At 47.3% G+C, this 23,466-nt stretch overlaps 1 protein-coding gene and 1 non-coding gene across 2 annotated transcripts in view; one reads left to right on the plus strand and one right to left on the minus strand.

Annotated features, from left to right (window-relative positions):
* Ca-beta (Calcium channel protein beta subunit) overlaps positions 1 to 23,466 on the plus strand; it is a 719,185-nt gene that overhangs the window by 624,048 nt on the left and 71,671 nt on the right. The window lies entirely within an intron of this gene.
* On the minus strand, positions 11,096 to 11,214 carry LOC145393617 (5S ribosomal RNA). The gene has a single exon (XR_013896215.1). It is a non-coding gene; the product is annotated as a 5S ribosomal RNA (ribosomal RNA).

The raw sequence follows: 23,466 nt of genomic DNA on the forward strand, positions 1-23,466 counted from the left end.
ATCAGATCACTAGTGGGCACCTGGGAGTGAAGACAATTCTAAGCCAGCTGCGACACAAGTTCTACTGGATTGGCATGCGTCTGGATGTTGAACAGTGGTGTCGGACCTGTGATGTGTGCTGTATCAAGGAGAGGACCAAGACCTTCCTGGAGGAGTGGACTATGTGGAGGAACAAGGACATCGTCGGAAGCGGCATAGAAGAAGACCTGATAAGTTGAAAGATTATCTTGTGTATAGTTAGATGTTTCGTTAGGACTAAGGTTTATGTTTGTGTATATTGTGTAGTTTTGTCGGGACGACAAAGAACTAGGGAGGGGGTAGTGTTTTGAAGGGGAATTTGCCAGTTAGGTAGTCTCGTACCTTCGAGACGTTTCTGGTACCGTAAGTTTCGGTACGAGTCGTCAGAGTTGCCAGTTTGCCTGGTGTTTGTGAGCGTAGTTATTTCGTAAGTTAAACATTCATTTATTTTTGTGCTCTTTTTCTTTATAATGTTTTATTTAAGTAATTGCTTGTTAAATTATGTAATTTAAGTTCGTATGGTTAATGATTTAGAGTGTTATGTAATGTAAGACAACTCTAGAATGTTTTGATGTCTCGTAGTTGGTAACTGTTGTTGCTAGGGGCTGCTGCAAGAATATGTCCTAGAATGTTGGAGAAGTAGAAGTTTCGAGAGTAATGCAAGTTTATATAAGGATGGGGAAGAGCTTAGTTAGTCAGTTAGTTTGGAGTTTAGTCGGTTTCACATCAGTTTGTGTGAAGCGCAGTCGGTTTTGGTGCAGTGTCAGTGTCAGTGAAGGTTGTATATTTTTAGTACTTGTGAAAACAGTGACAGGTTATTGAAGTTTGTGTATCAGTGAACTTTAAGGAGCCAGTGTTTATTTTCGCCTCAGCTGATCTTGTGTACTGCACACCTAAATGCTGACCATAAGAAGAAGAACTCGCTGGGCAACGTCCTTCCTGTACTGTACTACTGCTGTTGGAGCCTGTGGCAGTGTGGGGACTGGGACGTAACACTATCATTGCCTTTCGTTCAATAAATTCACCGTCCATCCTCCTCATGACTCTCCATGTATACCTGTGAATCATCTTATGCCGAAAGAAGGTGTTGGCTGTCGCCAACCTCTTACCAGCACAGATGTCCACCAAAGCACTACCATTCTCATCTACCTCAGCTGGCACACCACACTGACCAACCACTCCATCCACTTGTACATTCCCAACTTTGCCATTTGTTATGCAGCGTATTCTGTGCCCAATTTCATGCGTCCAGATACAGAGCGGGCCTTGGGTTCTTTATTCTTGACCGGGCCAGAGTTTACAGACAAGGGGATAGGGCCTAAACACCGGCTAACCAGATTTACACGTATATTACCAAACAGAGTACAACAATTCACACACAAGTACATGGGCAAACCTATACAAAATACAAGTACCCTAGATGACACAGTACAATATAAAGTACACTTACACTAAATACATCACGATACAATACACATAGGGGAGCCTGAATACACTATGACAAACGACACTAGATATATCTCAATATAACACACATAGGAGTTTGCACACAGTATGTCACTGTATGCGTATACATGCGAGACATAATACCTCGTGGGATACGATAGATCACTATATTCCACACGTGCATCACATAGACGAGATATGACAACAGGGACGGTATATCACAGCACAAGACACGTATGTGGTATAAACACAATACTTAGACACTAGATTGGGATATAGAGTCAGGTCGGGTATGTATTGCACGGGGGAGGGAACAACATGCTTGACGGCCTGAGAATAGTTCCATTACACCATGATGTACTACTACAGTATGTGATGGGGACAGGGTTGGTTAGCCCCCTTATACTGAATCACGGTGTATTATCAATGGTAAAGGCTAGGGCACATTGGGGGGGGGGTCAAGGTGCTGCACAGGGACGTGAAAAGAGGGGATGTTACTTGGGGGCAACAGGGGAACTTCTCACAAGGGCGTACACTAGGACAAAAATGGGGGAGGAGGTTGGTACAAGTAGAGGGCACACACAGGGGCACGATGTTTTAGGGGCTGGGGAAGGGAATTAAACACAAAGTCTGTAACACTTCAACTCATGGTATAGCTGGTCGTCAGTGGGTGAGAGGGGCACGCCTATGGCCACTACATGGGCAGCCGTAGGTGGCAGCCAGATGTGGGAGGAGGGCCGTCTGGGGTGTGTTCCCAGTGCAAGTCTCTGGCGGCGTAGTCTGGGGCCCGGGTCAAGCTGAAGGACGGAATGATGGGCGGCCCTTTCCTGGTGGGGGACCTGGGAGTATGGAGGCCCTCTGGGCTAAGACCAAACAGGGCTAGGAGGCGCTCAGCACGGCGCCTGCCCTTCGTAGCGGTGGGAGTCCTGGGGTCGGACGTGGGCTGGCCCGAGCTAAGGGTCAGCCGTGGGGCACTTGTAGCCTCCCTAGGGCTTCTGTCTCGCTTGGAGGAGGTGGCCGGCAGGGGTTGGCTGCGGCCGTCTGCACTGGGGGAGTCTGGCACCTGCTGGGGGCATCGGGGGCGGCTCACCGTTGCCTGGAGGCTGCAGTCTTGCCTGGAGAAGGAGGCCATCAGGGGTGAACTGTCTGGTGGATACCACCACATGGCCTGCCACCCTCCTGGGGAGCCCTGGCAAAGGTCATCTGTGAGACGGTCTGACACACTGGCTCCCAAAGGTGGGTGGCAGAAGGAGGAGATCCGGTGGACGCTCCTCCTACAGTAGATCCGTTGGATGCTACTGTGCCACTGCTCCCCTGGGGTGAAGTAGGTGTATAAGCTCCAGGAGTGGCTCGTCCTCTTTTAGAGGGAGGTCCGGTGGACTCTGCATCCTAGGGCCTACTTGGGACTTTGCAAATGCAAGTCCCACCCTGATTCTGGCGAGTACTCTCCGTCGGAGGGTAATGCACTCGATCTGAGTACTGCCTGGTTGTCCGGCTGCGTGGAAGAGGGGTGTCAGTTCATGGGGGATATATGTCCCTCCCGCACAGAACACGGAAGTACCTACCCATCGCCTCCCAGTTGGGTGGGGGCTACCTCCCTATGTCCTTCTCCTGGATTGGTGATGTTGGGCTTGCTCTGCTGGGTGGATATTTCACCATTCATGTTTCCAGTCAGAAACACTCTCTCACTCCTCTCAAACATGTCCATACATGCTTCAACACTTGCCCAAAACTTCCTCTCGGTCCTCTGTCGGCGCATACGCACATACAATCGCCCAAGCTTGTATACCTACTTTCATCCTTACCCATACAATCCTTGCACCCACTGTTTCATACTCTCTGATATTCTGCATCCACCTCTTGCTTATCATCAGACATACTCCCTCTCTTGCCCTCTCATTCTCATTAACTCCCACACATATTCCTAAACCATATCCCCATTCTCTCACCCTTTCACTTTCCCATATAGTTTCAGTCAGTCCACATACATCCACTCTTGTATCCTCAAGCACCAGAACAATCTCTCTCTTTCTTTCATTTCATCATTCACTCCTTTCACATTCCATGTCCTCACCCTTAGAATGTCCATTGTCCGTTCCTTAGTCATCAACGTATGGTCCGTCCTGGTCCGAGGTGCTTTATTCGCTTGTTTAGTTAGCTCTTTTTACGGGGTTGGGCACTAACCCACCACTAACCCTTTTAGTCGCCTCATATGACAAGCAGGGATACTGGGGGAGTATTCTTGAAACCCCCCTAGGGGGAGTTAGAATTTTGAAAAAAATGAAAATTACAGTACAATAAAAAACATTTTCGGCATAATGACCTTGGCCTCCAGGCCAGTGCTTATTAGCCAAAAAAAAAAAAAAGTAGGTGAACATGTTGTTAAATATGAAATATTATGTATATGGACAATGTATAGGGAGACATGAAGGATACAGTGAGGAAGGAGGAGAGGAGACGAGTCATGGTGGGAAGAGGGGAGTGTGTAGAACCATGATGGTATGATGGATTAGTGTACCGTGTGTAATAGTATGTAACATTCGCGAATATTTTGTTTATAACTGTTATGCGGTGTATTCTGACTCCGACTCCTTTTGTTCAGATATGGTGTGTGTCTTGAGTTCTATGTTCTTGACCGGGCCAGAGTATGCAGACAAGGAGGGAAAGCCCAAACACCAACTAATCAACTGCACATGTGTATTAAGCAAGGAACAAAATACAAAAATTACATACAACGATGTACACAACAGTGCATAACCAATCCTACAAAGTACAGATATATTAAAGAATAGAGAGTAATACAGGTCACATTTACATTAACTACTACCACAGTACAATACGCATATGACACTACTGTTTGCAGTACACTGGATATGTCTGGCCAGAACACACATAGGGATGAGGGCGCAGTAGGACCTTTAACACAGTCTATATCGGTATGAACACACACTCGCGTGACATGGACAGGGATATTACCTCACTTCACAGTACACTCGCATGACATGGACGCAGCGTTATATCACTTATAATACACGCGTGACATTGATGGGATACAGGCTATCTTATACTGCACTCGCTTGACGTGGGCTTGAGGATATATCACTTGTAATATAATCACGTGACATGGACGGGAGGTGACACTATTTCACAGTGTTCTCGCGTGACATGGACGGGAGGTGACACTATTTCAGTGTTCTCGCATGACATGGACACACCAGAATATTACTCTTAGTTCACTCTCGTGACATAGACGGCATATCACCATGGGGTATGTATTGCACACACTAGCCTACAGGGCGGGAATATAACACTTGTATGTCTGCTGAGTTAATTGTGTATTGCACAGGGGAGGGAGGGGAAGAAACACAGGTGAGACGACCAGGGTTGGTGTCCCTGTACCACTGATAGTGCTTAACATAGACTCTCCCCTGGGTTCACAACTTAGTATATGTTGGGGGCCAGGATATCACTTAGGGTGACGGGGGGTTCACTTTCCACAGGGGCATATACTGTCACCAGAGGGGGTGGGGGGAACACTGACAGAGGGCATAGGCACAGTTTGGAGTACTTCTACTTGCAGGTACAGGCAGTAAGTGGCACTAGGGCGTGTCTGGGCCCACTACGCCAGCAGCCGCAAGTGGCAGCCAGGACTAGGGGGTGGGCCAATAGGAGTCTGTTCCCAATGGGAGTCACTACTGGGGTCGCCTGGGGTCCGGGTGGAGCTGAAGGGCAGAGCAATGGGCAGCCCTTTCTTGATGGGGGCCCTGGGAAAGTGGTGGCCCTCGGGACTAGGGCCGAACAGGGCCCGGAGGCACGCAGCACGATTCCTGCCCTTAGCCGTGGCTGGAGTCCTGGGGTCAGGTCCGGGCCAAGGATCAGCTGCAGGGCTATCGATGCCTCTCTGGAGCTGCGGTCTCACCTAGGGGAGGAGGCTGTCAGGGGATGACTGCGGCTGCTTGCACTGGGGGGAGTCCAGCAGCTGCGGTGGGTGGCAGGGTTGGCTCGCCGGTGCCTGGGGCTAAGGTCTCACCTAGAGGAGGTCATCAGGGTAGGTCTGCAGCCACTCACTCTGGAGGAGTCCGTCAGCAGCTGTCGGTGACAAGGTTGGTGCCGCAGCAACAGGATGCCTGGCCTCATAGCGGTCTCGCCCTGCCCTGTCTCTGGCAGGGTACCTGTGGGGGAGCAGTCGGCACTCTCCATACAAGAGGGGAAGGGAGAGGGGTGCCTCACTCTGCCACGGGAAGGATGGGCTGAGCAAGAGGCATCGCCCTCAGAGGGAACCTCCAGAGTCACAGGGGTCTGCTCCCCTGCTTGGCGAGCACGACAGTCTCTGCCGGCACTCTATGCTGGAGGACGCCCCTTCGGCCAGGCAGATCCGGTGGACATTGTCTAGGTTCCTGCCTGGGGTAGCTGCTGAAGGAAATCAGGTGGACACTCCTTCGGGCAACCGTTCATCCCAGGGACAACCGGATGGGGAAGCCCGTAAGGTCTCCTGGCAGGCACCGCAGGTCTGGCGGACACTGCCCTCCTGCTGTTGGGTGGGAGACAACTGGTGGTCTGTCCCCTGGTGGTAGATCCGATGGATGCTACCCCTGGGCCCACCGCCCTACTGGGGAGTACCAGTGAAGGTCGTCTGGGAGACGTGCCAATGCCCACCACCCTCCTGGGGAGTACCGGTGAAGGTCGTCTGGGAGACGTGCCGACGTGCTGGCTCCCAGAGGTGGGTGTCAGAAGGAGGACAACCGGTGGTCACTCTTCCTACAGTAGATCCAGAGGACACTATTGTGCTGCTGCTCCCCTGGGGTAAAGTAGGACGTAAGGCTCTGGTGGAGTCCCCTTCTCTTTTAGAGGCAGATCCGGTGGACGCTGCATCTGAGGGCCTACTTGGGACTTGGCTGTTGCAAGTCCCACCCTGATTCTGGCGAGTGCTTGCTCCGTGAGAGTGTAACGCAAATACACTGAATACTGCCTGGTGGTCTGGCTTCGTAGAAGAGGGGCATCGGGTCACGGGGGATATATGTCGTTTGCACTCGGAGTGTGGAAATACCTCCCCATTGTTTCCTTGTGGGGTGGGGGTTACCTCCCTATGCCCTCCACCTGGGGTGGTGGTATCGGGCTCACTCCGCTGAGGGGATTTTTCAATAGCAACACTAAAATTATTTATTTTCCATTACCAAGAGTCATATTTAGGCGCTCATTTTGAAAGACTTATGAAGAAACATGGGGAGTGGAATGGAACTGAGAGTGGGAGGGTAAGTGGATGAAAGGGAAATGCATGGGGAGAGGAGTGATGAAAACAGTTGGAAGGAAGAAGGGCAAAAGAGGAGATGGGAACTTTGATATTACCAAATGAAATACCTGTAGTGACAACCCAGGTCACCACCACATCCCCAGGAGGAGACCACAGAGGGGTAGACAGAGCACACGGCATGTCCAGTCTATATGGACTTAAGTTCACCCGGGCCGCGCGCCCCTATTCCCTGAAATGTGCTCGACGAGACCACCCCAGTCCGATTGCACTACCTCTCGGGGGAGCTAGCCCTCGCCAGGATCGGGGTAGAGCTGACTCTACAGCTCCAGGCAGCATCCTAGCGATGGTCCAAAGCTGCGTAAATCAAGAGATAGCCCATAGCCGCTCTGCAAATCAGGAGACGGCCCATAGCCGCTCCGCCCAAAGGGCCACGGCCTATAGCCAGGCCCCAGTGATGGCCAAAAGCCGCACACAAAAGAAGACCATGGCCTATACGGGCCGCCGATAAGGAGACGGCCCATATCCGCTCCACCAGGTGCTGCCCACACCCCTTGCAGAACCACCAACGGCCCATAGCCGTGCTGGGGAGAGAAAGGTATGCCCCTTCTCCTTCTGCAGTTGCCCCGGAGGTCATGACACAGGCAACGACCCATAGCCACGCCTGTAGACAGGAGACGACCCATAGCCGCTCATTGTCTACACGTTGCCCTCCATAGGGGACTTCGGCGATGGTCCGCTGCCATGCTGACAGGCAAGTGACGACCCATAGCTGCACTTCGTCTGCATTCCTGTGAGGGAGTCGGGCCCTGGTGACGACCCATAGCTGCACTTTGTCTGCGTTCCCGTGAGGGAGTCTGGCCCTGGTGATGGCCCAAAGCTGCACCAACAGCATAGGGACGGCCCATGGCCGCCCTCCGTCTGTTGCCCAAGGGAACCTAGCAATGGCCCATAGCCATGCCGGGGAGGGACACCAAAGCCCCTCGCCCCCTGTGACTCCGCGATGCGAGGGTGACCTGTGGCCAGCCCTGCCTACCGGCAGGAGCGCAGGCCATCCCCCTTATGTTCCCCCAGACTGAGGTAACCTCCAGGAGGAGGACTGCTGCCCTGAGGACTGGTGGAGAGGCCCGGTATTATCCCTGGGACTCTTCTCTGTCCAGTCGGACCCTGAGGAGGACCTTCCCCTGACGGACTCCGGCCAGGAGTGACACCACAGCCCCAACCTGATGGCGCCACCAAGAGAAGGAGACCGAAGCCTATGGACCTCCGAGGGCGCCCCCAGGACCCCGGGGCGATACCTCATCCCTCCCTGCCGAAGGCGATGCCCTTCCTCTACCAGGCACCTGCAGGAGCGCTTCAGGGACTTGTTCGGTCCCAGTCCCAAGGGCCAGACCCCAGTCCCCAGCCCCGACAGTGAGGGACCCTTCACCACGCCCAGCCCAAACTCTTGACGAGAGACGACGCCCCTGAGAGTGGTCCCATGGCTGCGGGACGAAGGGTCTCCTGACGGGACTTTTTGTACCCCAGGCAAACAACTGTGAGTCCCCAGGCCACCCCCTTCCCCTTGTTCGATCAGTGACATTCCCCTTTAGTGACAGTGAGATACGGCTCTTGCAGGCTGGCAACGAGAGGCCAATACTATGTGATATAAGTGACAGTGTAAATCAGTGAAATACGGAAAACACCGGAAACAGTGTATAGCTATTTTGTATGAGAGGCAAACCCTCAGTATTATTACCATAACTGTGTCAGCGTCCAGCCATCCTGTGTAAGTCCAGAATCAGAGAACAGTGACATAACTCCTAGTATTACCATAAAAACTAGAACTAGGGTCAGTGCCAGAACAAATTCCTCTGAACTTTTAACACCTGTGTTTTGCATCCTTTGTGTAAAAGACCCCCTTGTGCAGTGACTGTAAAAGCCGTGTATTTCTCAGTGTAATGCTAGGTGTTTTAGGGTCGGCTTCCTGTCCCTGTAATGCCTAGTGTGTAGCTGGGTTCTCTTTCTAGACCAGAGCTTAGACAAATAAGAGAGAGGCAGGATACAAAAACTCAGATCAACAACCTTACACTTGTATTACTAAATTCTACAGTGGAACAGGTAGATGTCATGAATACAGATATAATGGACAATTATAATTCTTAGGCGTAGATATGGGTTATTAGTATCGCGCAAGATATTAGTCAGGTCAAGGCCGGGTAAGGTGAATAGCACTTAGGGCAGAGGGGTTATATACTATTACTGCAGGAAGTCCAAGTTTTATATACTGGTGGAGTGGGTGGGACTGTTTCACTGTTGATAATTATTGCTTTAACACTGGGATCTGTGTATGATCTTAGTATGATGCAGTGTTATTAGTTGGTAGCATATTCATTGTAATAGACCAGTATTTCACTGCCTTGCCGTGTTCACAGTTTCACTGTTACTTTACTCACTCCACCACTCTTATATTGTCACCTGATGCTTTTCTCACGGACTTCCTTTATACTGTTAATTCACTGCTCTGCCTTCACTTCAATAGGTCACAGACACTATGCTTTCACTGTCACTCTTTTCGGGTCTGGGCGTCGTGGCGGTCAGGTACAAGGGCGGCAGAAGTGACTCAGCCTCACTACTGATGGGGCTGGGTTCCGCTGGGGGCCTCTATGTTCAGGGGCCACGGGACCATGCGCAGGAGTGTCCTCTCTCGTTTGGGGCTGCTGGTGGCAAAGTGTCCCGCACTTTTGGGGCTTGGGGCGGGAGTCTGGCCCTTGGGGCTGGGGCCAAATAGCTGCCTGAACTTCTCACTCAGGCGCCTGACGGAGAATGAAGATTTCTGGCGTCTGGGTGTAGGGAGGTCCCGCCCGGGGGTCCTGGGGGCGGTCTGGAGGTCCTGAGGGCTGCGGTCCCCACCGTCGGCCTACGTTGGGGTCCGTCAGGTGAGTCCTCTCCGGATCCGGCTGCAGGGAGAAGAGCCCAGTGGAAGTCACGGGGCCTCTCCAGTACTCCTCCAGGTTGGAGGCTCCCTCTGGATCGTAGGTTGGTGAACAGGAGTCAGCACCTGACGGGGGAGCGGCTACTGGCTGTCTCCTGCCATAGGGCCCGGCTACTGGCTGTGGTCTTCTGGGGGCGCGGCTGTAGGCCATCGCTAAGGCCCGGCTACTGGCCGTGGCCTAGGAGAGGGAGCGGCTACAGGCCGACTCAGGGGCTCCTTCAGAGTGGCTGCAGGCCATCTCCTGATGAAGGCGGGAGCAGCTACAGGCCGTCTCCTGCAGGAGGGTTGAACGGCTACAGGCCGTCTCTCGAGGGACACCTTCAGAGAGGCTACAGGCCGTCTCCTGACAAAGGTGGGAGCGGCTACAGGCTGTCTCCTTTTCGCCTCCGGAGCAGCTGCAGGCCATCTCCTGTTGGAGGTTCGAGCAGCTACAGGCCGTCTTGTTAGGGGCACCTTCAAAGCAGCTACAGGCTGTCTCCTGTAGGGGCGTTGAGCGGCTACTGGCCGTCTCATGGGTGCTGACTGGAGCTGGAGTAACAGCTCCACCCCGTGGTTGGTTGTGGTCGGCTCGCCTGGAAGGAGGTCTTGTATTCCTGCTATGGTGGCGGCAGGTGAGCTCCACTGTAGGGGCACGTGGCCCGGGCGGACTTATGTCATTGTCGCCCTGAGTCCTGGCGTGCTGTATTGTAGGTGCTCCTCGGTGGGCTCCTTCTGGGGGTGTTAGGTTGCCTTCCGTGGCACTAATACTGCATTTTACCCAAACCTGAATTAAGACTTCTGTCTGGCTAGTATTTCGCGAGATACTCCAAACCCGCCTACCAGCCTATGTATTAATTTTGATCAGTATATTGTGTGCAAGTCTTCCTGTTCTACAGTAGTGAATTTGTCAATACACGGGTAAGGTTATCGCTCTGTGTTTTTATGCCCTTTTCCTCTCTTACTGTGTCCAAGCTCTGGTCTAGAAAGGGAACCCAGCTGCACTCCAGGCGTTCTGGGGACAGGAAGTCGCCACTTAAACACCTAGTATAAAAACAATGGTTATATAAATGTTACTGAGTAAGGTATCCTCAGCACCACAGTTACAACTAATTTTAGTTATTGTCTCGTGTTCATGAATAACGAATCTTAGAACCCTGAATGTGATTGTTTTCCATTTTCTACCAATCGACACGCAAGTTTGAAAGTTATTGATAAAACATGAATGATGGCTGAATGTGTCAAAAAAAGGAATCACATCAAAAACTACCAGAAAAATATATTGCACTACCTGCGAGGTGTATTGTTCATTTCATTCATTGATTGCCAGACGCCATGTATCCCAAACGGGGTGGCCAACGGCTTAGAGTTAATTGTTTTACAGGGAGGGGCACTAATCCTCCACCAACCCCACTTGACATGTAGGGAGAACGAGCCAACAGCATCTGGTGTTCCCAGGCGGTCACCCACCCAAGTACTAACCAGACCCAACGTTGCTTAACTTCGCTGATCGCACGGGAAGCGGGGTACTCAACGTGGTATGGCCGTTGGCAGTTCTATTGTCCACTTGTAAAAAATTACAGTTCCTTTATGCAGCCATGACCCTGTGGTCTTTGACTCCCGCAACAATGACTTATCCTGCATTACATAAAACACTGCTTGTACAACTGTAGCCCTGCTCATGAAGTCTGACATGCCACAAACTATGCTGCACCACCCTGAAGTCTAGCAAGTTGCTACTGAATACCTTTCAGTTACCGTTGACCCATTCATGGTTTGTGTGAGGCATAAAGAAAAACAACATGAGCATCAACTTTCATCTCTGTTTGGAAGACACATGGCAGGCCTTGCCATCTTTGTCCGGTGACAGCCATATCACAATATAGGTAACTACAATGCACAGATACATCTCAAGTAATGTACAAACATTAGTTTTGAACCCATAAACCAAGATAGGCATCCACAGCAGTCGTAGGTTTGAAATACAGGCATACCGGTACCCCGATCAAACAGTGCAATTGATTAAGTACAAACCCATCGCCAGGCTGTGTATTGTATCTTGGTGTGGATTTAACATGTAAAGTATAGGGATACATTTTGGAGCCTTGGGTTTCCCTCCCAACCAAGTCCTAAACCCACCCAAATGAGTCCAAAACAAGTTTAAAACCAATCTAAATGGCCTAACGCCTAACAGCTCCAGTCAGGGTCACTGAAGAAAGCGATCTCCGACTCGTATTCAAACACGGTAGAGACGCAGCGGCAGCGTTGTATACAATCGCACTATCAGACTGTCCCGGGACAATTAAATAAACATCTGTCATGCATAATAATAATGCATGAATGACGCAGAATCATCCAAGGTGCAAATTATTGTGACAGAGAATCATTGTTTTGGCAAGGAATTTTCATCACGGGGAATGCGATCGGGATTGTCTTTTCAACGGCCCCTCTGTATGTTGTTTTTGTTACTGTTCTGGTTGCTGAGCTCCTTTATTTTTTTCTTTCTTCTTTTCCAACATTTACTTAGAAATTCCTTTGTATTTTCAAAGCGTTTTCCCTCGAAAAACATGAATGTAAACACATGATCTGTTGATTGATGATGTGATCGGAATAGCCTTTTCAATGGCCCCTCTTTGTGTTGTTTTAGTTACTCTTCTGGTTGCTGAGCCACCTTATGTTCTCTCATTTTCCAACATTTATTAAGAAATTCCTTTGTATTTTCAAAGCGTTTTCTCCTGAGCAACCCGAATGTAAACACATGATTTATCAGTGTCAGTTTTCATCAATGAATGAAATATTTACTCTCTCTGGCTTTCAAAAATAATATTTAAAATTATTGTTATGTATTCCATGATAGGTCAGATGACAGTTTGATGGTCAAACACGAAATAATCTGTGTTCAGTTGCCTAGTTGTTTACACTGTTTTATACCTCATCTGATGGGCGAGAATCTGCACGCCACATAACAGTGTTCACTCCACCTATGACTAAAATGCATTAATCTAAATCTAAAAACAGCTTATAAATCAACCTAAACACAAAATTTAAGTCTAAAATAAAATCAAAATTGGTAAAATTAAATCAGAACCCATTGCAAAACTGGAGGTAGGCCTAAGGTAGGCGGAGAAGGGTGGTATTTTCTACCCCCATCACTATTCCAAGGTATCGCATATAGGGGTATCGTAAATAGGGTTTGCCTGTATCTGGTAGCAGGACCCATATGTCTGGTAGGGGAACCCATCACGGAGGAATCTTTTCAGACTGTATAATGCCATGAAGTACGCAGCCACTGTTCCTGCCTTTTATCATATGCCTCTGCTGATCGTAAGCCAAAGAGAGCGAGTTAAGTGAACAAGTATAGCGAAGCAGTGTTTACCCTACGTTGAGCTAAGAAATGACCTGCCTGACACGACCCGGCCTGACCTCAGTGGTTTTCAGGGGCGATTAATTTTTCTGCTATGTGAGATAGGGAAGAGATTCTTTCAGCAAGAACCAGTAGTAGAAATGTTCAGTAAATCTTGTTTTTAGCTATATACAGTTTTTACTCATGAGACGAAAGAAACCCTCATTTCCATTGGAATGTACCGGTACCAAGGGCTTCAGTTGACATGCCCCACTATTAAATCAAATTTAAAATGGTTTCCTGTCATAACACTATGTTTTCGTACATGAATTCAAACAGTTAAATAATGGACATTATGCTCATAATTATACATGAATGTTTTTTTCTGTGTTTAGGGGGTAATCACCCCATTTCAGGGTTTTATCATTCAATCAATAACCAAGTGTTTACAGACGCAGTTTGTCGACATGGCAAGTCAGGAGCAGAGAATTGAACATTGCGCTTGTGATAAATGCACCAGCACCTCGCTATGTGCACATCCAGAGAGAAAATGTGAGAAAGGAAATATTTTAGCTTAGTTATTCTTCTGTTATTGTTCATCTACCTCACCAGAAATGTTGAAAGTTGACACCAAGATGAAATTATGATGTTATGCACAAATGCTCACTTGCTCATCACGCACTCACAAAGCTCACTTTACTGGTGGATAAGAACATCTTGGAACATCACTGCTGTACGGTACTTACCCTCACAGGGCTAGAATGGTTTCCCTTTGCCATCTTCCATTGCCTTCTGTTTGGTGACTTGGTGTAGATCCAGTATCTCCATTACTGGGACATTGATAGATTAAATGCTTAAACTGGCATTTCAGTGTTTAATAAACTAGTGCTTTATGTTGAGGACTAAGGAGACCACCCTTTGTAGTCAGTCTGATCACATGCATGTTTCCTTCATGGACTGGCAGTGTAAAGGTTGCATTGGTTCTGTGTCTTCCTAGCCAAGTATTTCCCACGTGTCAGTGCTAGTTGTATTTGAGCCAGAGAATGTTACCACCAGCTGTGAAACCGCAGTCTCGGGTGCATTTTACTGTTCACCAAGACACTGTTCATTGTCATGATGACAATGAGTAGCCCAGCCTTAGGAACATTTAACATTTTAGGCACAGTCACTACCCTCCCAGATGTCCCTCTAACCACTTTGAAGGTCATGGGTTCCACACCTTTGGTTAATATGTATTCTGTGTACAGTTACACTGCTCATAATAAAGGCCAATAACCATTGTCAATGAATTGAGCCATGACTACTCCACTCTGCTGCATGACTATAACTTGGAGAAAGATCCAGTAGTTCCTTGTGTGTATGCCTTTTTCATAGTGCTGCTAGTCATCCAGGAATCACAGCCTATTTCCATTCACCATTTATTGCCATAATGAGGACTGCATACTGGTACAGAAGATTGCAGCTGGTTACATGCTATATATAATCTAGGCACTGCACCACTGAAAGTGATGATTTGGTTCTTTGGATTCTAAAATACATACAGCTCCCTTATGCTTAGTAGCAGCAAGGAGGCTAACCTGTTGTATCATGAAATCCATTGTGTGTCAGCTGAGGGACGCTAAAATTTTATTTTAAGTTAACCCTACATGGCATTATCAGCATGCATCAAGGTAGGCACTCTCATAAACCATGCCAGATTTATTTCATAATATCTTGTCTTTATTGCTCACTCCACACATAAAAGGAGTTGTACTGTATACATAACTGATGACTTCAGAGTCAGTGAACATACAGCTTGCACTTGGCATACCTCTGCCCTTCCCTCTGCACCACAGGAAAGATGTTAGGTCACTATCATGGTCTTTCTGAGCTTATCACGCTCACTTATTAGTCCCCTTCCGGTCAAGCCAATCTGGGACTATAGGTTTATGTGGTTCTGGCAGTACAGCACGTCCATCAGTACGGTACGTCCGCAATTTCAAGTCTGATCTGTAACTTCCACCTGCATGGACAGATTTTGATAAAACTTTACACAGTTGTTCCCCATACCACGACAGTATGCCATGCACAACAACCAGCCATCTACTCCCAAGTTCAAGGTCACACTTAAGGCTCAACCAAGGTCGGGTGCTGTCATACTTAACAGCCATACCTACATTCGTGTCTGCTCTGTGTGTAGTCTGGGTAGATTGCTGAATGGCTGTACATACATATTGCTATCATACCCTCATTGTAATCACAGTACACATGTATGGTTATCATATGGTAGTGGACTTTGTATTGCATGGTAATGCAGTACTTGGCAGGGACTTGTTTGGGTTATGTTTGCTTATATAGGTGCATGAGAGTTACTTAGACCTCATGTGTCCACAGAACTCTCTGTTCCCATCTCATGCCATGGTAGGGTGTGGCTGTATCTTGTCTTGGCATAGTTTCATATGAGTCCTTCATCTCTAGGCTATTCCAGTGTTTGTTCAAACATCATTTAAGGACTGGCAGACTGGGAACATTCACCACACAGAATGGTAAATGATTCTGTGTATCTACCTAGTATTTTTACACAGGAGAAGTGATAGCCAAGCTGTTAGAGAAGTCATCTGGTGTTCCAAATGCACATTTATCCCTTGGGAATCGCACATATTTGGTACTGAACATTGTGTTTGATAACAAAATTGCGCAGTGGCAGATACACAAAACCTTTATGATTTATCCTAATTGGCACCAGGCACCCCCTAGTTTAAGCCCAGATTTTCTCTTTTATGACAGTTTAGACCCACTAAATACATACTGTTATGATAAGTGCATCAGGGGTCAGTCTTGAGTCCCATGTTGTTTATCATGGTACTTGAAGCCCTTTCACGTGACTTTAGAAACGGACTCCCGTGGGAGTTGTTGTATGCTGATGAGTTGGTGTTGATTGCAGAGAATGAAAGGGAGGCAGAGGAAAGGTTTAGGAAGTGGAGAGATGGTATGGGGCAAAAGGGTTTAAGGGTAAATGCAGATAAAACAAAAGTGATGATGTCTAGGGTTGGTGGTGGTACTGTCAAAGACGAGGGAGAGTGGCCATGTGCAGTTTGCCACAAGGGCGTGGGAAGTAATTCCATCTTATGCGGTGTGTGTGATAAGTGGGTGCATAAGAGATGTAGTGGTATCAGAGGTAGACTGCGAGATAATGCTGATTTTATGTGTACGGCGTGCCGGGGTGAGCAGGTGGAGATCGTCAGACGTGAAAGGATTGAACTTGCTGGTGAATCTCTTGAGTGTGTGGAAGAGTTTTGTTATTTGGGAGACATGTTGTGTGCTGGAGGTGGGGCTGGAGCTAGCTCTGTGGCTAGGGTGAGAAGTGGTTGGAAGAAGTTTAGGGAGCTCTTGCCTCTCCTGACATTGAGAGGGCTCTCCCTACGTGCTAAGGGGTCTTTGTATGCAGCATGTGTTAGGAGTGTAATGCTGTATGGCAGTGAGACCTGGGCAGTGAAGGAGGAAGACATTCACCGGCTCAGACGTACAGAAATGACAATGATTAGGTGGATGTGCAGTGCGTCCCTGCGTCCAAGGCCTGGAGGGGCTGGGTTTACAATGGAAGAGTTGAGAGGTAGGATGGGACTGGAGTGTATTGGTGTTGTGATGAGGAGAGGTAGATTGAGGTGGTTTGGACATGTGGAGAGGATGGGGGGTGATAATTGGGTGGGGAAGGTGAGAAGTGTTAATATTGGGGGTGGGGCTATGAGGGGTAGACCGAGAAAGACATGGGACGAGGTCATTAAGTGTGACCTTAGGGTTAAGGGACTGAACAGGGAGGCTGCAGTGGATCGTGCAGCGTGGAGAGCCGCCATTAGGTGACCAAGGCTGACACATGCAAGCATGTTGGAGCCTTTAAAAACGAAAACGAAAACGAACGAAAACCAGAAACACACATGGGCATGGGTACGTTAATCAGAAGTGATGAAAGGGATACTATGAGAAAGGAACACATGCCACAGGGAGACGTGAGATATGCTTGGGGTAAGAGGTTCCAAGGCTAAGGGTGGAGAGTTAGTGGTCACCACCATGTAGGATGAGCTCCTCAAGTAGGGCCTCATCTTTGAATCCCCTCGAAGCCATTACAAACCAGACACTGGATCATCATTGTTAGCAGAAACCAGCTCAGACAATAACAATTTTTTTTTTTTTTTTTTAGTCATAAAATACATTGTAGTGGCAGAGTTCAGGGCTGGGATGCACAAAACTCCGTCGGATGGCAGCCTTAAGGCTGGCCTTAACTCGGTGATAAAAAAAACTGCCATAACCAAGTGCATTATATCCAAGGGATCACTGTCTTTATGTTCGATCCCAGGCTGAGGCAAGGATCAGTTTAATTATCTAAATATCATTAAAACAGACTTTACTGATCTTCACAACATCCAGTGACATGTCTCACTAATACCATTAACCAGGTCCTGAGTAAGATAGCCTTACCTAGTTTCAGTTTGGATGGTGGATATTAGTGTCAAAGGGGTGGTATGTGAAGATGGAATGGATATAGAATTGTTGGGCCTTAAGAGGACGAACTGTCAAGTCTGTGGCCAGAATCAAACACATAAAACAATAGATACAGTAATCTGTCATTTTTTGTTGCAACCCTAGGCTTATTTATTTTTTTTTTTTTTATTTTTTTTTTTTTTACTGCTAGAGAATGGCAACTTTGATTAGTTGATCCCAGAAGTTTTTTGTTGAGGCTATGTTGAAGGGTTGTCTGTGTTGTGATAGTGTGATGCACGTAAGGAGTAAGTACATTTTGGCGTGGAAGACTGCACTTCAGTGTGGGCAAAGTGGATTGTGTATGAATTGTATTTTGTGCTGGTATCATGATATTGTAGCAGAGAAGGATGGTGGCTGCAGTGCAGTCTGACTTGGTGTATCCATGTCCCTCTGAAAGTGCATTTTGATGTGGAAGACTGCAGTTCAGTGTGGGCAAAGTGGATTGTTTATGAATTGTATTTTGTGTTGGTATTATGCGTGTTGTAGCAGGGAAGGATGGTGGCTGCAATGCAGTCTGATTAGGTGTATCCATGTCCCTCTGAGGAGAGAATTTTCTGAGGGATGTATGTCTGATGGTGGTTCTTGAAGGATGCTGTGTGCCTGGAGGTTTTGGATAGTTGTGTTAACTATGTGTGTATGTACTGTATGTGTTTCTACATTGTAGTCTTGGAGGGAGGAGGGGGAATGTTGCTGAGATACTCTGTGTAGAATTGGGCAGTTGTTCGTTTCATATTCTTTGTGGATGAGAGTAATTATAACGTGAAGTTATGAGGATGGGGTCTTGAGCTGCAGCAATGAACTGTGTGCCTTTCATATTCTTATGATCTGTGGTTGGAAGTATAGTATTTTTGTTTTTTGATGCAAGTGATTGATGTGTGTGGTTTTGGTGCATCATTTTATTATTCTTAAGGCTTTGTTTTGCAATTTTCAAGCTTATACATATTTGTTAGTTAAGGTTAGGCCCCAGCTTGGGCTAGTTTAGTTTGTAGTTGTTCTGGTGAATTGTTTTAAACAGTTTTCAAGTATTCTTTCCATTGTCTGAAAGCAGTGCCTGTGCGTGTCCTCATGGCATCGAGTTTATAAAATGCCTTTGCACTAGTGTTACTTGCAAGATGAGAAAAGGTCACGTCAGTGTCCAAAGTGACTCCTAGAACTTTTGGACATCTTTCCAGTTAGAGTGGTTACTTAAAAGAGGGAGACATGTGGACAAATTTGAGATTCAAGTCTGTCTGGAGTGAAGAGGGTGCTAATTAATTTGGTTGGTGGGACAGTCATCCTGCTTTGTCTTAACCAGTTTTCTAGTAAGTTTAAGTACAGCTGAAGCTGGACTGCTGCTTGTTGAGATCTGGGGTGCTGTGAAGGACAGTACTGTTACTGACAAGGGAGGAGGTGACAGATCATAGAGAAAAGGTTGAACAGTGTTGGTGAGAGGAATGAACCCTGTGGAGCACTACTTAGTAGTATTCTGAAATTTGAACCTTGGTTTTGTAGGATACCTGGGCATGTCTGTCAGAGAAGTTGACCAGCCTCTTCTTAATAATTTTCTTCCATGTTTGTGTCCAGGATTTTGTTAATTAGGATGTGTTGTGGTACTGTGTTAGAAGTCTGTAGCTGCTAGGGTGATTGTTAACCCTGAAATGCAAAACCTGGGTGAATTTCTCCCAGTCACGTGTTTAGGACGCGGTCATTAAGTGGCTTTGGGCTTGAGAGTAGTGTGTGTCCCTGTAGTCTCCTGACGTACTTAGATGTTGTTGTGAGTGGTAGTTTTCAGTTCCTCCTCCCATTGGTTTACTCTGTACTCTGTACATGCAAAAGGCCTTTGACAGAGTCCCTAGAGAGGTGGTGAAGTGGGCAATGAGAAAGCTTGGCTTGGAGGAGTGGCTGGTTAGGGTGGTTATGGCCATGTATGTGGGTGCTCACACCCAGGTGAGAGTGAATGGAGATTTGAGTGATGAGTTTTCCGTGAATGTTGGTGTGCATCAGGAGTCAGTCTTGAGTCCCATGTTGTTTATCATGGTACTTGAAGCCCTTTCACGTGACTTTAGAAACGGACTCCCGTGGGAGTTGTTGTATGCTGATGAGTTGGTGTTGATTGCAGAGAATGAAAGGGAGGCGGAGGAAAGGTTTAGGAAGTGGAGAGATGGTATGGGGCAAAAGGGTTTAAGGGTAAATGCAGATAAAACAAAAGTGATGATATCTAGAGTTGGTGGCGGTACTGTCAAAGACGAGGGAGAGTGGCCATGTGCAGTTTGCCACAAGGGCGTGGGAAGTAATTCCATCTTGTGCGGTGTGTGTGATAAATGGGTGCATAAGAGATGTAGTGGTATCAGAGGTAGACTGCGAGATAATGCTGATTTTATGTGTACGGCGTGCCGGGGTGAGCAGGTGGAGATCGTCAGACGTGAAAGGATTGAACTTGCTGGTGAATCTCTTGAGTGTGTGGAAGAGTTTTGTTATTTGGGAGACATGTTGTGTGCTGGAGGTGGGGCTGGAGCTAGCTCTGTGGCTAGGGTGAGAAGTGGTTGGAAGAAGTTCAGGGAGCTCTTGCCTCTCCTGACATTGAGAGGGCTCCCCCTTCGTGCTAAGGGGTCTTTGTATGCAGCATGTGTTAGGAGTGTAATGCTGTATGGCAGTGAGACCTGGGCAGTGAAGGAGGAAGACATTCGCTGGCTCAGACGTACAGAAATGACAATGATTAGGTGGATGTGCAGTGCATCCCTGCGTCCAAGGCCTGGAGGGGCTGGGTTTACAATGGAAGAGTTGAGAGGTAGGATGGGACTGGAGTGTATTGGTGTTGTGATGAGGAGAGGTAGATTGAGGTGGTTTGGACATGTGGAGAGGATGGGGGATGATAATTGGGTGAGGAAGGTGAGAAGTGTTAATATTGGGGGTGGGGTTATGAGGGGTAGACCGAGAAAGACATGGGACGAGGTCATTAAGTGTGACCTTAGGGTTAAGGGACTGAACAGGGAGGTTGCAATGGATCGTGCAGCGTGGAGAGCCGCCATTAGGTGACCAAGGCCGACACATGCAAGCATGTTGGAGCCTTTAAAAACAAAAACGAAAACGATGCAAATTCGGGTGATTTTCACCCAGCATTTGTAATAAATGGTGGCTACACCTGGCCCATCAAGTGCAGCCCCTGCTGACACTGATACACCTGGCCCATCAAGTGCAGCCCCTGCTGACACAGCTACACCTGGCCCATCAAGTGCAGCCCCTGCTGACGCTGCTACACCCGGCCCATCAAGGGCAGGCTCGCCTGTCCCAGCCACCAGGTCAACAAGAAGGAGGACCTGGGATGATGAGGATGTGCCACCAATTGTAAATTTTCAAGCGATCACCCTGGCCAGTGCATCAGGCTTCAGGTGGAGTTGTCCACAGATTGCCCAAAGAGGAAGAACACCATCTAGAAATATTACTACACCATTTACCCCTGGCCCTACTAGACAGAGGTTTAGCATTTTATTACTCTAAAAAATACCCCTTTTTTCTAACCTCATGCAGGCTGATGAGTGAGGCCAGGGAAGCAATGGGGGGCCTACCTGAGGGCCACAGGACTCAAGTGTGTGTGAGCCATTGCTGAACTCTTAGAATGGAATATTAGGAATTGCAAGGATTTTTTTTGTGAGAGTCACAAGAAAAATTATGTTATTTTACATAGTTTATTCAAGTCACGCCTTTAGTTTTAATATTATAGTTTAAGTTGATGTTTTTGTGGGAATGTACAATAGAAAAGTTGAACTTTTGTACCCCAGGATCAGAACTAATAAATCTTTATTAGAAGTTACATTTTATTGCTTCCGAAAATTGGGTATATTTCACCTGGGTTTTGCATTACCGTTGCAAAACCTAGGTTTTGCATTTCAGGGTTAATGGTGGTTGTTTCTTGTTGAAACCATCAAGGATGAGTGGTTGATTTAGAGAGGTGGGTGATGGTTGAGTGTTTAGGTTGGGATCCATGATGGAAGTTTTTTTCAGGATTTCTTGCTTACATGTATTGATAAGTTCATTTATAGTGCTGTATGGATTCTGCATGGTTTCAGGTTTTGCAGGGGTGGCCAGAGTCTTGTTCTTAGTTTGTTTCTGTCCTTGATATGCTGTTTTATTTGAGAGATAAAGTTGGTGTTAAAGCTTTTGATGTTTCCATTAGGTATATGGAATTTGCTGGCTATTGTAATGACATTGTTAAAAGTGGTAACTGCTTTGTCAGTGTTTTAAAAATAATCTATGATAAATCTTTCTAATACATGCTGTGTGTCATGAGTGAACTGTTCCCTGTTTGCCTTTTTGTAGTTAGGTTTTTTCTGTCTTTCTCAGGATTTGTTTTATAGTGTGTGATATGGTGATAAGGAGGTGGGCTGAAGAAAGATCATGTTCTGTTTTCCTAGAAGTCTGAATGGATAGTTCAGGGGTACACAGGATGATGTTGGGGAAGGAGGCTGTTTTATCATATCTTTTATGGAGATCTTGTTAGGGTGCGGTAATTATTTAGAATGTCCATAAGTTCTTGATGCTCTAGAACAACGGCCTCCCAGCTGTCATGGATCTGTGTGTTTGGTCATGTGGGGTATTTTGAATTTGAGTAACCTGCAGTTATTACATTAGAGATGTTCTGGAGTAGAGTGAGGGATGGGGTGTATTCTGGAGAGCATGATGTGGGTGGAGGTGTGTAGATGTAGATGTTGACAATGTTGTGTGTATTATTGTGCATTTTTATTTGTGATGTTATTTCTTTGGTGTTGTCTTTTAGTACGTGTTGTTCTGTTGTGTTGTGTTTGTGAAAGGGATGTCTTTGTATACCAAGGTGATGCAGCCAACCCCCTCCCAGTTTTTTGTTTTGTCCTGTCTACCTGGATTGTAGTTTGTGAAGTGTGGAGTGTTGGACCTGTTTGTGAGTTTAGTTTGTTGTACTGATGTTATGTCACTGTTGTGTGTATGAGGCAAGGTGTGTAGTTCTTTGGTCATTCTGTTTATGACATTGATATTTAGTTGAAAGATTTTGTTGTGTTTCTTGTGTCTGCACATTTGTGTTTTTTTGTCTTGGTTTTGTGAAGTCTGTATGTTGGGTGTGTGTGCTACTGCAGCCACATTTACATTGTGTGGTGTGGTGTTTGTGTGAATGCAAGCCTGTACTACTGAAATGCAGTCAGAGGTTGCATTCTATTTGCCATTTTCTGCTTATGATTTCCATGTTGCAGTTGTGGCATGTGTTTGTGTGGGCCAGGGTTTTGCTTGAAGTCTCCAATGAGGAGGAGTAGGAGGGACTGGTAGGCTGGAGAATCTGCAGGCCCTCTGAAAGAAAAAACTGAGGAAATGTATCTCCAGAAGTGCAGCATTGTGCCAAATTTGCAGTATACCTTTCACTCATGGGGAGGATGGGAAGGGGTGAGGGCTGTTTGCAGGCCTAATTGAAATCTTTGCTTGGGTTAGGATGTCTCTTCCTCCATGGTCCTACATCCAGGCTCCTTGATACCACCACAGGAAGGTGGCTTTCGCCTGCAACATGTAGTCTGCAATAGTTCAAATCTAGGGGATGATTGGCTGTTATTTATCACATAATGCCACTTAGGGAAAGTGACTGATCACACTTGCATCAGCTCTTCAAGATTATTGAAAAGTGGCAAGAAATACTTGATAATTGAGGAAGTACAGGTGTGCTATACATGTGCTTTGTAAAGGTCTCTGAGACATCCCACACCAAAGATCAGTAAGAAAGCTACGTATTATGTTACAGCATTTCTAGTATTGTACCAGTGGATAAAATCATTCCTAGAAGGGAGACATCAGTGGCTGCAAGCCACTAGCATAGCCTCAGACGGGATGGAGGTACGTGGGATCCAATCATATTTGTTGTTGTTGTTGTTTAACCATGGTCAGTTTGAACAAGTATGCCCATCAACCACAGGTAAGCAACTGCTTCTGTGAGGCTACCCTTATAGG

This window comes from Coenobita brevimanus, chromosome 24 (genome assembly GCF_032717465.1).
Source record: "Coenobita brevimanus isolate Jiangsu-jjx chromosome 24, ASM3271746v2, whole genome shotgun sequence".
Lineage (NCBI taxonomy): Eukaryota > Metazoa > Arthropoda > Malacostraca > Decapoda > Coenobitidae > Coenobita > Coenobita brevimanus.